General features: G+C 41.2%; 1 protein-coding gene across 6 annotated transcripts in view; it reads right to left on the bottom strand.

Moving 5' to 3' along the window:
• ncoa1 (nuclear receptor coactivator 1) overlaps positions 1-17,879 on the bottom strand; it is a 342,571-nt gene that overhangs the window by 108,901 nt on the left and 215,791 nt on the right. For 2 of the 6 annotated variants that reach the window (XR_010002286.1, XM_016996548.2), the window contains exon 3: positions 6,424-6,559. The exons of the other annotated variants lie outside the window; for them this stretch is intronic. The gene's annotated coding sequence lies outside the window, so the exon portion shown is untranslated. The remainder of the gene's footprint in view (positions 1-6,423; positions 6,560-17,879) is intronic. 6 annotated transcript variants of the gene reach the window in all.

The following is a 17,879-nucleotide window of genomic DNA, read 5'->3' as shown; positions in this document are numbered from 1 at the left end:
CTTTATGTTACAAGAGCATCTTATTCCATGCTGCTCATTACGAAGTCATTGGAAATTCAAATCTTCCTCTTGATAGCAGCTGTTTCCCTTCTGCAAGCCAAAGGGATTCATTACTACAGAGCCGTGCTTCTGGAAATGACATGACACTTTTTATATGCTGTATATATAGAGATCTATAAGCAGGGAAACAGTGTTAAAAACCTTGGTTGTTAACAGAAAACACTTCCCACCTGGCTGCTGTTCCGCTTGCAAAGCCAAACACATTAATTGTCTGTATTACTTTTCTTTACCAAGACTGGCTGCTCTCTGATGAAGAAAGCCAACCACATTTCTAAATGCAGGTCTCTTCCTCTCCCCAGAGAGCTTCATGGCATCAGGCACCAACTCATGCTAAAAAGTCTTGTCCATATGACAGGTGGCTTTGGGATCGTGACCAACCGGTCCATGCCTCCTGTTACCAGGTCCAGATCAAGCTGCAGTGGATTTGACAATGTTCCCCTCCTTTCACGGGAATAGAAAGGGACACCATCCAGACATTCTCAGAAGCATGCAGTGCTAAAATGACTAGAACTGTGCAAGAATGCCATCAAGTCTTTGCACAACGTGCTGTTCATGGGCTTTGAATACAGGAGGATGCACAGTTGTAGACGCAGTCCCCGAGTTACCAACATCCAACTTACATCTGACTCATAGTTAAGAATGGAGGCAAGACAACAGGAAGTGAAATAAATCCACTCCTCGGAAGGGAAATTCACTCCTGGAAGAGTTATTATCATGGGGAAAGGGTGTCTTTACTGACGCTATCTCACCACAAGCCAATTTTTTCAAAATCTAGTTATCACAGGGGAAGAAAGTGAGATGAAATCTTCTGAAAAGGGGCACAGACAGCAACACAAACTCCACAGGGATGTTAGTCCTCCAGTGGCCATCTATGCCTGACCAGGAATCAAACACAGAGCAGTAGTCTGATGTCCCTACAAGAAAGAAAACCAGACTCCTGCCCATTGTTATTCCCACAGTCCCTGCACTGACATGATTTGCCTCTCCCAGATTAAGAGAAAAGGTTCCCAGAAGAGCAATGGCAACAATGACGCTTCTCCTGGAAAGGGCACTGCAGCTAAGGCAAGCTGCTATGGAACATGAATAACTGCAATGTATGTGCATGCCATGAATTGCGCACATCAAAATAATGTCTATGTTACCCAGGGAACAGGGAACTCGCTAGTTGTAGCTTGGGAATACAGGTTAAGTATTCCTAATCTATAATGCTTGAGACTTGTGATTTTCAGATTTTTAAAAATGGTAGTTTACCTGTATTCACACATATGTACATCATGAGATATCTTGGTGATGGAATTCAAGTCTAAACATGAAATTTGTTCACGTTTGATATACACTTTATACATATAGCCTGATAGTAACTGTATACACAATACAGTAGAGTCTCGTTTATCCAACACTCGTTTATCCAACATTCTGGATTATCCAACACATTTTTGTAGTCAATGTTTTCAATACATCGTGATCTTTTGGTGCTAAATTTGTAAATACAGTAATTACTACATAGCATTACTGTGTATTGAACTACTTTTTCTGTCAAATTTGTTGTATAACATGATGTTTTGGTGCTTAATTTGTAAAATCATAACCTAATTTGATGTTTAATAGGCTTTTCTTTAATATCTCCTTATTATCCAACATATTCGCTTATCTAACATTCTGCTGGCCTGTTTACGTTGGATAAGCGAGACTCTACTGTATTTGTAATCATGTTATGCATTAAACAAAGTTTGTATACACTGAACCACCAGAAAATAAAGATGTTCCTAGATTTTGTAATTCCAGATAAGGGAATACAGTAGAGTCTCACTTATCCAAGCTAAACGGGCCAGCAGAAGCTTGGATAAGCGAATATCTTGGATAATAAGGAGGAATTAAGGAAAAGCCTATTAAACATCAAATTAAGTTATGATTTTACAAATTAAGCACCAAAACATCATGTTATACAACAAATTTGACAGAAAAAGTAGTTCAATAGGCAGTAATATTATGTTGTAATTACTGTATTTATGAATTTAGCACCAAAATATCACGATATATTGAAAACATTGACTACAAAAATGGCTTGGATTATCCAGAGGCTTGGATAAGCGAGGCTTGGATTAGTGAGACTCTACTGTATTTTTTAAAAAAAAAACAAGGCAGGATGGAATTCCTTAACCAGAGAGGGAGATACTTCTCCCATGAAGCCAATCATAGGCTTTACACAAACATATTGCCAAACTAGAAGTGCCTCTTTTGAAGGGGCCCTTTCTAGCACCCTTCTGAATCACTACCCTTTGACTTGAACTTTGTTGGGCAAACAAACTTGCCATTCAAGCCCAGCAAGGCAACCTATGGGGTAATCTCTGCTCCAGTTTAAGACAGCTTCGGAGGCAAGGCAGGGGGAGGATCCCAGCTGGTTGTCTCGTGTTAAATGACACACAGAAGTTGTTGAAAGCTCACATGACCTTGGATCTTGGCCAAGAAGGCAAAACCTTGAAGGCCTGCTCTCACAACACCCTGCAGAAACCGTCCTTTGCGTTTTCCAGGTGGGACTGCCTTGCCTCCAAATGAATCAGACCCCAAGGCATTCTGCTTCCCAGCCTCCCTCCATCCCTCCGCCTTTTGCTATGTGCCCCAGGCCAGCATCTGCTGCTCTCCTTGAATCGCTCTGGTTGTTTTCAGCAAGGACCAAAACAAACATAAAAGGCAGTCAGAGTTATTTTATACTTCTCTTCCCCTGAAGACTAGACCACGTGCCTTTAAAAATGCTGGGAAGATGATAAGCTGGTAGCAAGGTTAAGAGAAATGAAGGCGCTATTTGAGACCTGGATGTTGCATAAGCCTGTGTTGTGATTTTCTTGTTATATGCCAATAAAGACTGTGTGTGAGGGCGACCTGGATGGTAGCGCTGAATGGTAGAAGGTGACACAAGACTGGGTTGGATTACAGAATCCCAGAGTTGGAAGAGACCCCAAGGGCCATCCGGTCTGACCCCTTTCTCAAAGCCCTCCTGACAAAAGATCATCCAGTCTCTGTTTAAAGACCTCTAGAGAAAGAGACCCCACCATCTTCTGAGGTGTCTTATACCAGTTCTTATTATCAGGAAGTTCTTTCTAAGGTTTAGATGGGATCTCTCTTCTTGCAATTTGAACCCCTTGCTCCTTGATTAGTCTCCAGAGTGGCAGAAAACAACTCTGCCCACTCCGCAATGTGACACCCTTTCAAATATTTAAACCTGGTTCTCATGTCCTCCCTCAACCTTCTCTTCTCCAAGCTGAACATCTACAGCTCCCAAACCCACTCCCCATAGGCTTGGCTTCCAGACCCTTTACTATGTTGGTTGCCATTCTCAGTGTATTAATATCGGCTAAACAGGGCATCACTTATCTCACTTTTGTCTCCTTCTCATGGTCCAACTTGTAAAATGAGTAAATTTTCAGAACTCCATTTAGCAATCATTCTACAGACAAACACATCGTAAACCAGCAATATAGTCAAGCCTGAACACAGTTAGAAATAATCTGCCTGTTTCATAGCACAAATGTGGGGCCCAATTCACTTGAAACTGCAACGTCCCCTCTTATCTATTGTCCGAAAGTACTGAGATCATGAGATTGATGTGTTGAGTAGAAATGCACTGCCCAGGTACCAACACATGCTATAAAATCAGATTGGGCTTTAGAGTGGGGCTTGTGGAATCAAGAGATGGGCTCGTTTCTCTCTGGAACCAGGCACTGTTTGTCTTTTTGTCTGGCAGAAGGGGGTTGGACTGGATGGTCCTTGGGGCTGCTTCAGATACCATGATTCTATGTCCTTTAGGACAACAACAGCAACAGCATCTATCCTGCCTTCTCCCCAGAATAGGACACATAAGTAAAAACATACACAACTTTATTGTTAACATGTCATGAACCTAACCACAGGATTTAAACCATTTAAACAAATCTGTTTAAAAAAATAGAAGGTAAAGGTAAATCAAATGGCACGTTATTAAAAGCCCCTGGCTTACCAACCTGGTCTTTCTCTAGGCAGGGAGCTCCAAAGCCTGGGAGCAGACACCAAGAAGGCCTTTTCCTGGAAGTATGGCTTTAGTCACAATGGGATTTTGGGTACATTGATTTTCACATGGAAGGATCCCTATCTTAAAGATTCCTAAACAATACAAAGTGAGACTCCTACACCATAAATAATAATCCAGTAATAAGTCCCACAGTTCTGCTTTCCCAGTCTCCAATACTGCTCATCCCACCCAACTTTTCAAGTCCCATCTGCTGCCAACTCTGTTTATTACTAATAAGAAATCCCAAGATAACTTCACCCACCATCCATGGATCTTTGGGGGGCTTAATTCTTTCTTATTAGCCTGCATCAAGAGGCCACCTGCCCATTATGACTTTGTAAATTTTCATTATCACCATATGTTGTTTGTTTTTTTTTTTTTAAAAAAAGCTCTATTAGAACAGACTTAATCGGGATTCAGGCCACACACTAACCATCACACATGGCAAGATGAGTCTACTCCCTGCAAGTGTTTGCTGGGTCTTTGCCTCCATTAACAAGACGTGGATTCCCACACTCTCAAATCTCCATGGGAGTCTTAAGTACAGACTGGATGGCTGCACAAATGTTTACTGAGTTCTCCCATTCAACACATCAAAATGCCAAGAGGAAGAAAATTAAAAATTTGTTCTAGAGGTTTAGATCTTCAGATCTGCCGAACGATTTCACAGCCACATCCTGGAAAGTTTGGGAGGGGAGCCTCCTGAATGGCAGGCAAAGGCTGGACCCCTTTCCTGGCTGCTTCTACCACTCCCGTCTGCCTTGTTCACTTTACTCAAGGCTGCCCTACTTTTGGAGTCTCCTCTTGTGTCTTATTGGTTTCCATCTCTTAGCTCTGCTTAGAGACAGTTGTACCAATTGACAGTTGTCATGGCTTGCTAGGAGTAAGAGCTAAATATTGGCTTTCCTAATGCCTTCTCTCCAGCTTGTATGCCACTATTTCTCTCCCTTGCTCTGCCTGCCCTCAATATTGTTTCCCATGAGGCTCTAAGCCCCACTTCTGCAGCCCCTGAAACACTCCTGGCAATACCAAAAGCCCCCCCCCCCCGCCAAATTGTATTGACATTCAACAATACAATACCTCTAACACAACAAATTAACCCCTATATGCCAAGCAAACTCACCTCCCCTTTCCCTCTTCAATTCATAATACACTTTAAAAATACAGCTTTGTCAAATATCAGCACTTGTATGTTTCAATATCTTCCATGTCATTTTATTATAATAGTACTGATCTAGTTGTTAATCCAGAATTTCACTCGATTGCTCGGTGGTTTACAGTTGTCATTGTTTTGACACATACAATGAACACATGATGTCTATGACCTGTCAAGTAAGTCTTATTTTCTCATTTTGCTAGTCTTATTTTGCAAGTTAACTTTTATGATAAAGATTTATCCCATAGGGTTGTTGTATGTATTCTGGGCTGTATGGCCATGTTCTAGAACATGGCCATACAGCCCGGAACACATACAACAACCCTGTGATCCCGGCCATGAAAGCCTTCGACAACACATTTATCCCATATTTCCCATATCCCATATTTTATTTTTTACTGATATATTTTTCTGGTAAATCCTACTGATTTCTGGGCCAGTTTTTAACCTGAAAACTGACCCAACTAACTAAAATCCAGCCCCAAATGAGATGGCTTAATTTGGCCCATTCCACAGATCTAAATCAAAGAAATTCCAACAATGGCAGCCAGAAGTGACACAACCTCTCCTCCAGCACTGCAAAATGCAATGGGGCAAAAATGTGCCCTCACCCCTTTCTCAGTGACTCATCCCACGTCCTATATAGCCTGACCTTTTTTATGGGTTACAATGTATGTGGCTTAGTGGGCCATGGTTTGAGTGTCTTTCTGCAGCTTTGAGTGTCTCCTAAGAGGAAATAGCATAATAATAATAATAATAATAATAATAATAATAATAATAATAATAATAATAATAATAATAATGCCAATCTTTGTAGAGAGAAAAATGTCTAAGCAAAGTGTGGAAATCATGCATTCCTCCAAAAGTTGTGGGAATGCAATTCTCAAAAACTGTAAATTAGTGACGAACAATGGAAGTTGTAGTTCAACAACAGCTATAATTACCAACCTCGGTCTGTGGCTTGCTGCAATTGTGCCAAAACTTGCAAAATAGGGCCATGTTCAAGATTATCACTCGTGATGGCCAGCTCCTACAAGGTTGTCTGCATGCCAGCAAGTAAGAGGTCAATATGATGACCATAACTATAGTCAAAGCAGCTCCTTCATCCCCAAAGTCACGCCCATTGCAGAAAAAACAGAGTCCAAAAAGAAAAAGAATTCACCTGGGAAATCACAGACAACAGAGCTTCATTGTCGACTGAAAACGTTCCCAACTCCACGCAAAAAGTCACAGCAACCATGACGCCCCAAAGTCCTCGCATGTCCTACCGGCCAGCTGGAAAAGTGATGAAGCCCTGCCTGTGAAATAAGAATAATTGAATTCACACTTGCTTCTCGCCTGTTAAGAACTGGATGTAACCATGGCAACGGCTGGCAAGCTTCAACATTTTCCCCTGGGACTACTTTATAGATCTAGTGTTGCATAATCAAAGTAGTTATTAAATTCTGATAGGAACATCAGAGCTAAATAGTTTGCTCCCCTCCCTCTCCATTTCCCTTCTTCCACACCTTAAAATGCAGTTATTGGGAAACGTGTAGAGGGTTTTTAAAACTTTCTGCTGGTTCCCTCCCATGAGACACATTCTGGCATCAGGATTTGGGCTGTCAACTCAGTAAAGGAAACAAGCAGGTCAATGCAAGGCTGTGGGTGCCGGAGCAATGCAGGGTCCCTACCACTGGAAGGAGAAGCCTATATAAAGAGGCCCATTCAGTACTGGAGTCAAAAGCAAAGAAGGACGTGAATTGGAATGATAACAACTGAAGTGAAATGGGTGATCCAGTCACAAATTATAGCTCTCTTGTTTTGTGAAAGGCCCCTTAGAACATGGCAAATGCAAACTGGAGGGCTACAAGAAGAAGCTTAGGTTCCTCTTGAGCAGTGGTTCTCCACCTGTGGGTCCCCAGATGTTTTGGCCTTCAACTCCTAGAAATCCTAACAGCTGGTAAACTGGCTGGGATTTCTGGGAGTTGTAGGTCAAAACACCTGGGGACCCACAGGTTTGAGAACCACTGGTCTTGAGTCTCCTCCACTGAAAAGATATGTAAAGGTAAAGGTTTCCCCTGACGTTAAGTCCAGTCGTGACCGACTCTGGCGGTTGGTGCTCATTTCCATTTCTAAGCCGAAGAGCCGGCTCCAGATCATGTGGCTGGCATGACTGCATGGAGCGCTGTTACCTTCCTGCCGGAGCGGTACCTATTGATCAACTCACATTTGCATGTTTTCGAACTGCTAGGTTGGCAGGAGCTGGGGCTAACAGCGGGTCCTCATTCCGCTCCTGGGATTTGAACCTGGGACCTTTTGGTCCGCATGTTCAGTAGCTCAGCGCTTTAACACACTGTGCCACCAGGGGCCCACTGAAAAGATACAGGTGAGAATCACCTGTACTCATACAGTCTGGCAGTAGCAGGTGCATGTTCTTCTTTTTCTTGGGGTTCAGCTACATTGTAGAATGAATGCAGTCTAATGCCACTTTAACTGCCAACTACAAATCCCTATTCTGAGATTTGTAGTTTAGTGGGGCATCAGAACTCTTTGGCAGAGAAGTTTAAATACCTTAAAAATTACAACTCCCATAGCACTGGGTCTTGGCAGTTAAAGTGGATCAATTTGCATTCATTCTACGTACCCTAAGACATTCACCTGCCACTGCCAAGGCATTCCCAAGTGAAGGGATAATCAAAACACAGCCCTACAACTTTCAGTATTCTTGACTATTAGTGGCTCTGGCAGGGACTGCTAGGATGTGCAGTCCAACAACAACATCGAGAGGCCCATAACAGTCCATCCCTTTCTCATGGTTTGTGGTCTCTGTGTTTCAAGCACTCATTTGAAGGATCTGTACACTAACTTTGTTCCATGAAATTCGGATCTCATCATTTCAAAGCTGAATTGAGTGTTATGATCGACTATCATTCCATCATTCAGGCACTGTGACAGCTCAGGTGGGTGGCTGAAAGGCATCATCTGTACTTGGGCTGTGAGGAGAGAGTGAGTTTCCTTCAGCTCCAGCAGTTAGGCAGCCCAAGAGAGTTTCAGGGGTGGAACTGATAGTTCTTAACTTGCTGCAATTATTCTCATTCCATATACATCTAGCTTTAAAAGAGGGGGCAGAGAACAAATACTCCCACAGAAGCCTACAGATTAGCACTGAATGCAGGTACTCAGGAAGGTAAGAGCTTGTGCAAATGGAATGGCGATGAAACTGAGCAAGTTTCACCTGTCACTTTATTCGGTGATGAGCAAGACTGAAACTATTCCAAAAGTATGGGCATGAAAATGGGGGGAAAGTTTTTCTACGAGATCATATCCAGAAAGAAAGACTCCCCTACATGCCTCTGTGGAGCATATCTAGCTGTGGTTTCACATCTGACCCAGAGAAACACATAATCCACAAAATAAAATGAAACCTGATCTCTGACTTGAAGCTAAAATGACTAAACGGAGGCTGCCATACTTTGGACGCATCATGGGGTTACATGACTCATTAGAAAGGTAATAAAGATGAGGAATACAGCATGACAGATGGATTCATTCAATCAAGAATGTTACAGTTGCCCTGAGTTTGCAGGACTTGATCAGGAGGATTCATAACAGAGGACCTCTGTGTGGTTTCTCATTCAGAGGATCACCATAAATTGAAGTCAACTTGATGGCACACAACAACAACCGTAGCAACAACATTACATAGAAGTACTTGCAGTAGACCTCCCAGATACCAAAATGGCTAAACTGAGGCTATTATATTTTGTTTTTTATCACAAGATGACATGACTCATTGGACAAGACAATGATGGTTGGTAAAGATGAAGGTAAAAAGGTGAAGACACAAAGTGCAATGGAAATGGACAGACTCCATCAAGAAGCCATGGTTGACCTTAATTTGCAAGATTTGAATAGATCTTGCAAAGAGCTGCTCTTCAAACAATCATAAATTGACAGCAAGAAACAGCAATGGATTCATGACATTCTGTGCTAAGATTGGGGGAATAACCCAAATGTTCGAACGAGGTCAGGAGGATCAAAATTTAAGGTCCTCAGATACAGAATTCCTCTGGTGACTCTGGCTCGATCTACCTTGAGAGTTGTACAAAAGATCAGATGGGGAGGAAAAGAGCCTAACATGCCATGCTGAAGTACAAATGAAATTGAGAAAAATATGAAAAATATTAAAAATGGCTTCTGCGATTCATGTATATTGCATGCATGCAACAGGCACAGTAGCCATTGGTTGATTCACAAATGCCTGATACCCTGGACAGCGCTTAGTTAATTGGGTAATTGTTTGATAATGCTATTTCAGTATTACAGCACAGTATAATCATCGTTCACAGTAATTTAACAGGGACTATAGCAGATTATAAATTAACTGCAAGGAAAAAAAAAAGGGAATTACCAGTCTGAAATGCCATACATCAGCTAGCTTTTAAGAGCTACACTAAAAATTTTCATGATACTGATTTAGCTTATAAGCTTTATTTGGCATGCTCTCAAAATGCTGTTGGACTGAAACTCCCACGTAGACTCGCGAGGCTGGGTCTTGTAGTCCAACAACTTCCAGAGGGAAAACATTTTGCCAATTTCAGCCCAAATAGATTGCAAGTTTTTGGGGACATGCTCAAGCGGCCTTCTACAAAGAGAGTGCGCTGAGCTCCTGAAGTTCTTTGGGAATGTTTGGGAGAGCCAATTTCCAGGAAATTATTCATGAATAGTATTACTATCTCAATACACACACACACACACACACACACACACACACACACACACACACCTTATCCTTCTTGTGGGAGGACAACCCAAGGTGGCAAACAATATACAGCATAAAGAAAATATTCAAATGAATTATGTGCAAGCAGAGCTAAATAAATGGAGAAGTTGGCAAAAAACCGCAGGAATTAGAAGAACGCATGAACACATAAACTCCGAACCACAACAGAAGAAAACAGAAGTCAGATTTGATGATTTGAGGACCCTGAAGAGAAATGTTTGGCGTTATCAAATCCCAATGACCTGGCTATTCAGATATGTTAGTCAAAGGACATTCTTCGGGAAGAAGCTTCCAATTCCAAGAAGATCCCCAAACCTACTGGTACACCCTACATAGTTCAAAGTGCTTTCTATGTTTCAAGGAGTCTTTCTGGTGTGCTCACAAGTTATACTATGGGGAGACATAAGTAGAATTTTTTTCCTCTCTGAAATAAACCTATCTCAGAATGTAAGCAAATATGTTTTCAGAAGCCAGCATGGTCTAGTGGTTTGAGGGTTAGACTATGACTCCAGAGAACATGGCTTGAATCTCCACTCGGCACAGAAGCACACTGAGTGATCTCGGGCAAGTCACTTCTCTCAGCCTCAGAGGAAGGCAGGGACAGACACCTTCAGAACAAATTTTGACAAGAAAATCCTGGAAGAGCTTCACATTGGGCCATAGGTTGGAAGAGGCTTGAAGTCATGCAACAATAAAGAGGATGACCACAAGGAAAGAACCAAAAGTTTCAGGAAGGGCACAGTGCCTCAATGAAATTCTAGTGGAAGTAGGAGAGGAGCACAATTTCTATGGAACTGCTGAAAAAAGCTATTAATTCTTGATGCCATTCAGGTTCTCTTCTTCGCAAATATAGATATTCATTATGTAAAATGTGCTTCAGATGTAACTATTACTGGCGGGTCACAATTTTCTGCCTTACCTATTTTGTGTATATAAATCTCATTATTTAAATGAAAAATCACATGAGTTTTATTTAAAATTTCAAATTTGTCTTCTAGTCACCTCTAAAATATGCTGCTCTGCAAGTTCAGCTGCTATGAACAGCTCAGATAAAAACCAATACACAAGCATAACAAAAATATCAAATGGTTACCTGGATAACTGACTGTTTGTGGCAACAAATGTCAAGAGGAGGTTCTGTATTATCTCCTTAACTATATTTGAAAATAGGAAATATGAGATTTGGAGAGAAGCTGCTTTTATTTGAAGCAAAGCTCTTCCTGACTGAAAGCCGTTACTCATGCCTGCATCACTCATGAGAGACTTACAGCACACATCAGTTACACACTGCTGTATGCTGTCACATTCAAGTCCATGTGAATGTGGTAGGAAACAATGCCTAGCTAAGCTTTGTGTATGCAGTGAAAACACAGTCACCTTGACATTAAATATAATGATGTGGACCAAACTGCTCAGAGTGCACACACTTAATGCATGTGAAGGAGTTTTCTTGAGACTCATCTGTGCTCATTTAGTGGAGTTGCGTCAATGGTGAGCCTGCAAAACAATTTCTGAAACGTCCATCATTCATATGCAACATGTGCCTTGCCTCAAAGAGAGCCAACATGGCCAAGTGGTTTGAGCATCAGACTATGCGTCTAGAGATTAAGGTTCAATTCACAACTTGGTGATGGAAACATACTGGATAACCTTAGACAAGTAGCACACAGCCCCAGAGAAACCCCACTGTAAATTCATCTTAGTTTCATCATAAGTTGGGAAAGACTTGGAAGGCATAGCACCACCACCGTAACACAAAAATTTATTTTCCATCCCAGAGAAGCAGAATAATGATGAATGAAAAATATCTTCTTTAAATTCGTGACTGGGCTTGTATTTTAAAGCTGAACTGGCTCCCAGTTTGTTTCTGGACACAATTCAGTGCTGGTTATGACTCACAATACAGCTTAGATCCAGGCTGTCTGATAAACTGCATCTCCCCATATCCCAGTTGTCCTAGGTGACAAAAGTTCAACTAAACCCACAAAAAACAGCCCACGTGCAATGCTCTGACTTTTATGGAGGACTCTCAGAGATAGCAAAGTTAATGGGAAAGTGTCATTACATTACAGTATACTCACACTAAAAAGTCAAACATCCACAACTTCCATTCACTGCATTTTTTAAAGTATGTGCGTGAGTTTTAATTCTGTTAATTCTGAACTGGCATTTGAATTTCTGTTATCTTTACTACATCTTACTAGAACCCGGGTGAAATATTGCATCCACAGTTTATGACTTCCCCTTGCCCCGGCATTGAACTTGGAAGGGAAGGAAAATGCTCTGTAAATTTTGAGGAAAATGCTTTCTCCATCGCCCACTGAAAGAAAATGAATCAGGTTAGAAAGAAAGACACACAGAATGGAAGGACGCAAGGAAGAAAAACCTTTATTTATAAATGTGGACTGTAAGCCAGGCTCAATTCTACTCCTCACATCCATCAATTAATCTCCACAAAAACCATTTTTAAGAAACAGAGACAGGCCAACTCTGAGAAACGTTTTTGATTCTATCAAACCTCAAAAGAGCCAAGTTCTTAAACACCTTACAGATAATTGGTTTTTGTTGTAATTTTTCAACCAGTACTGAAGCAACATCTACCTTCAAATATTGCTTTACAATCAATGACTGAATGCAGAGCATCTTGCTAAAGTCCACTGTCTTTGGAATTTGGTGGTAATTGCTTAATTCTAGTAACTAGGACTATGTAAAACCTGTCCCTTTATGGAACCTTTTTTCATAATAAAGTTTTCTCCCTTCTGGGCTAGAAGAGTCACAGATGTTTCAAATGTGTACCAAGGTATTTTGTTTTTAAAGTGAACAATTATGAATCCTTATACTCCTCCATATTATTCCTTTACTGAAATGATGTTTGTAGCACCAGCACGAGAAAGTCTGGGAAAAGACAGAAAATCTAATTAACTTTTCCATGTAAATTTTCAAAAATGATCATGTACTAGAATAAACAAAGATTCTTATATTTACTTATTAAAACATCTTCTACTTGAACAGACATACACACTTACATGTATGTATGATTTCTTAACAGAGTCTATATATTATTTTTAATCCCCATTTGTACAGGGTGAGCTATACTTGGGGGAAAATAACACTGCATGGAAATCCTCCTTAGTTTCTCCATCGCAGAACTTATCTTATTCTTTAGGGGGGATATAAACACATTTATTTTGAAGCCCTCCAGGCTGGTCATTTGCATCTGCAACTGCTTAAAACAATATTATAATATTTTATATCTGCGGCCAAAATATACTTAACTGAAATATATCAATATCACATTTTTTATTAAATAAGCCCTGACTTTATACATCCTGTTACTTTTGGACCACCTTTGAACCCTCACTCTCTTTCAGCTGTCCCTTTTCTCCCCGTTTGCCCCTGCTCCACAACTCTTCCCTCTTTCAAATCCTTCTTTGGACTCACTGACTCTTCTCTTGCCCATGATATCTCTTGGTGCCCTTCTCCAGGACTGTGTGGATGATCTGCTCCTCTTGTCTCTCTTGTCTTTCTCAGTTGGTCTTTCTGTCCAACTGTTTTCTCTTTCATTTCTTTTCTGTATTCGTGCTTTATCACTCACTATGTCTTTTGAGGCTCATAAGTAGAACCAATTCTTTTCCTTTGCTCTTCCTCCACATGGCTCCATCTCGCCCTGCTTTCTCCACATATTGGTCTTTTTCTCTCTCAGACCCTTCTGTCTCATGCGGCAGCACACCATGGGCTTCCTCTTCCAACACCTTCCTCCTTCCCTTTTGTTCTTTGCCACTCACTGCAGCAAGTGCAGTGGATGCCCTCTACCAAGCAAAACGCTGGCAGAGGAGATGGCAAGAAAACAACACAATAAACCTAAACACCCAAACATGCACACAGATACATCATTACCCGGGAATAAAGGCATTGAAATCACACTTCATTGGGAGAAAGCGTACTTTAAGTTCTGGCTTTCACCTCCTATAATACAATTTCACATAATTAATAACAACACACAGGTTCCAATCTCTAAGGACTCCAAATATTCAATTCAGAGCAGGTTCTTGGCTATCCAACTTTCCAGCTAATATCCCAAATTGACGAGCTTGCTGGCAAAGTGGCTCTCTGTTCTTCCAAAAGGATGCAGAAAGAAAACTCTTCCGGCTGCCCAGGAGTCTAGGGTGGTTCTACCCATTTCCAACACAGATTTTTCTTGCTGTTCTAGGACAGAGAATTCTCTAACACCTTCCTTAACTCCAAATGGGTCACATTCATTTTTCAGTGGGAAGGGTAAACGGATTAAAGCCTGAATACTCTATGCTGTAAAGGAGCAATAATAGGTAAAGATTTCCCCTGACGTCATGTCTGACTCTGGGGGTTGGTGCTCATCTCCATTTCTAAGCCGAAGAGCCGGCGTTGTCCATAGACATCTCCAAGGTCATGTGGCCATTGGCATGACTGCATGGAGCGCCGTTACCTTCCCGCCGAGCGGTACCTATTGATCTACTCACATTTGCATGTTTTCGAACTGCTAGGTTGGCAGGAGCTGGAGCTAACAGCGGCTGCTCATGCAGCTCCCAGGGTTAGAACCTGGGACCTTTTGGTCTGCAAGTTCAGCAGCTCAGCGCTTTAACACACTGCGCCACCGGGGCTATGAGCTAAATTGCAGAAGCAACATCTTAAGATTATCTGGACATAATGATGCTCTCAAAAAAATGCAAACTAAACTTGAGAGCAAAGAGTTCTGGTGTGCAAGAATCAATACTGTCTCTTGATGTCCTCAGACTTTGCACATCACAACAACCAGAGTCCCATCTCTTTCCTGGAAATCAGGGCTCCTTTCAGACTCAGACATATATCAGTTTATGGTCAGCACATCGCTCTGGATCTCATGGCATATGAGTGAACATATCCATCAGGACTGCACTTCTCACAATGTGTGGGTACTCCAACATGTAACTAAATCCACAATTGGATCCTCATGACCTCAAGCGGAATATAGTGAATGCTGTATTTATGTTGGTGCCTGTCTGGTGTATACATATGTGTGTACTCCAAAGAGCTTTTGCCAGTTCCTTCATCTGAGGTACTGCCTACCACCCTTGGTTTTCATTGATGGCCTTCTATCCACAGACCAATCAGAGCTGACCCTACTTAGATTCCAAGATCAAATGGGCCTAGAATCTTCAGGGAATTTAAGTCTTTAATTTATATAATGCATTATATTTCTGGAACACAAATAAAAAAAACTAAACGTTTTTGAGCCTATAGTTGCCATTTACCCAAATTGTTTATCAAGGGGATTAGGCAATGTAGAGATCAAAGTCACCTTTGTCGTGTGTTCACAAAGTGCTTGGTTGACAGCTGTAATTATTTTATTTATATTTTGAGACAGGTTTTGTATTTTCTGAGTGGCTTGGAGCTCCTTAAAGTAAAGCATTAGCTCCTAGCTTCTTATCACCTTTATACCCAAGGAGCATTCTTAATGTGTAATAACAGCAGACGGCAAGAAGATAGGAATTCACTTGAAATTGGGACACACTCTACAGTAACCTTTGTGTCATGTGAGCAAAATCCCACCTGCACTCCCTAGTCCCATCTATATTCAAGCAGCACTTGCTGAGCCAATTGTGTTCTTCCTCTTAAGTGAGAATGTGTTTATGCATCAAAGGCAAAGGAATCAACATAGAAGAGAAATGGTGGCACCAACACTAGTGTTGCATTCTCATTTGTCAAGGCTCAGTATCAACAGTGGTGCATGGAACTGTCATAGAATCATAGAATAATAGAGTTGGAAGAGACCTCATGGGCCATCTAGTCCAATCCCCTGCCATGTCCTCAGCCTTTTCCCAAGAATGCTAATAGGTACATTACATGCTGTGGCAGCCGTTACAAAAAGACAATTCAAGGAAGATATTGACAAGGTGGAAGATGTTCAGAGAAAGGTGGCCAAACTGGTCAAGGATCTGAAAGCAAACCTGACAAGGAGCAGATTAAGGAGCTGAGTCTGTTTAGTTTGGAGAAGAGAAGATTCAGAGAGACATGGGAGCCATGTTTAGATATTGGGAAGGAAGTCACATTGAGGAGAGGGCCAAGATTGTTTTCTGCTGCTCCAGAGACAAGGACACAATGGAGCACTGGATTCAAGCTGCAGGAAAAGAGATTTCACCCAACCATTAGGAAAAAAATGTCCTGACAGTGAGAGTTCTTCAACAGTAGAAAAGTGGAATCTCCTTCTCTGGAGGTTCTGAAACATGAGACCAAACAGCTATTGTTTAAGAGGGCTTGGAGTGTGTGTTCCTGTCCGGCAGAATGGGGTTGGACTGGATGGCTCTGGAGATCTTTTCTAACTCCATGATTCTATGAGCTTTTCATACCCAGATATGGAGGCAAAGTAGAAAATCCCATGAAAATAAAGGGACAGGTTTTGCATAGTCTTTATTTACTGTTATTAAGCTCCTACTGGAATTTAATGACACCAAGCACTGTCTGTTAACAAAGCCCTGAGATAACTGGAAGCGCACTACGGGGAGGAGAAAGAATGGTGTCCCAAACAAACAATGGCTGATCCCTGCAAGAAAGCCACACAGAGTCTGCAATAAGCTCCCTCTTTCTGCACACCCCCAGTCAACTGACATAGCTGCTATGCCCATGGGAACTCCAATTCAGCCCACAAATAGAAGCGAGACTAGCAAGCCATCTAGCAACCTTTGACATTAGAAATGACACAACGTACAATCAATGTGTAACATTGTGGGAAAAGCACAAATGTTAGGAAAACATTCATTTTTTTGTCTAGGTAGAAAGGAAGGAAAAGTGGTTCATCCTGTACCCGCTGGGCAACCTTTCGATTCTTATGTCTCTGCTGGAAAAGAATGGGGAGTCAAACAGATTAAGAACAAAATATGCTCACAGCACGGAAAGTGAATAAACACACCAAAACTCAAGGAACCGAGAGGAGACAGACTGGCTCTAGCTTAGGTTTCACACTGCCATGTTTTTGGAAAGCATGAAAGTGACACAGAAAGGCAGTCGCTCAGAGCAAACAGCTAGCATCCATTTGAGCTTGACACGAGAGCACCAGCAACCTGAAAACATTCCCTAGAAATTATCTACCAACATTTTAAAGGCAGTGTGGATCAGAAGTCAAGAAAGTATTGCCTCCTTTTTAGCAGAAACAATGCAGCCCATTCAGAAAGTGGAGAAGATGCATCAGCAGCACTTCAGTCTGTAATGTTGGTCACACTATTTGAATGCCTGCTCACTTTACAGTTGGCCTTTCACATTTGTAGGTTTAACTGTTTTTTAAAAATCTATATATGTATTGTTATTACTTTCAGCAGTATAAGTGTTGTTATACAATTGATAAGGACAATAATTTCCCCATATATGACTTGTATCACCATATGCATCAATTAAAACGAACTTCCCCCACCTTCCCCACTAAAAGCAATAACTGAAATAATAAAACCAAAAGGATAAAACAGACTTCTCATCTCAAAGACACACAATAAAATATTATTGTAATCCCACTAATCTTTCTTTTTAAAGACTATTTCTTCATTCTACCTCAATATCTCAAGGTAGAATGAAGTAATTGTCCAAGATAATAGATTTTTGTGGATTTGATTACTTATTAATTTGATTAATATGTTCTCTCTAGAATCTCTATTTTCTCCAGTGTGACTCCATGGTACACTTCCATAGAGTTGAAGTTACACTTTAAAATGTACCTGCTCCAACTGACATACAAATTTAACTTAAGAACAAACCTCCAGAGCCTATCTTGTTTGTAACTTGGGGACTATCTGTATATGGAAAAGATCCATTTCTCTTCCTCAACTCCTATCACACTTGCACACCAACCC

This window comes from Anolis carolinensis, chromosome 1 (genome assembly GCF_035594765.1).
Source record: "Anolis carolinensis isolate JA03-04 chromosome 1, rAnoCar3.1.pri, whole genome shotgun sequence".
NCBI lineage: Eukaryota > Metazoa > Chordata > Lepidosauria > Squamata > Dactyloidae > Anolis > Anolis carolinensis.
Note: the sequence above shows the minus strand (reverse complement) of the source record. Positions and strands in the feature narration are given on the sequence as shown.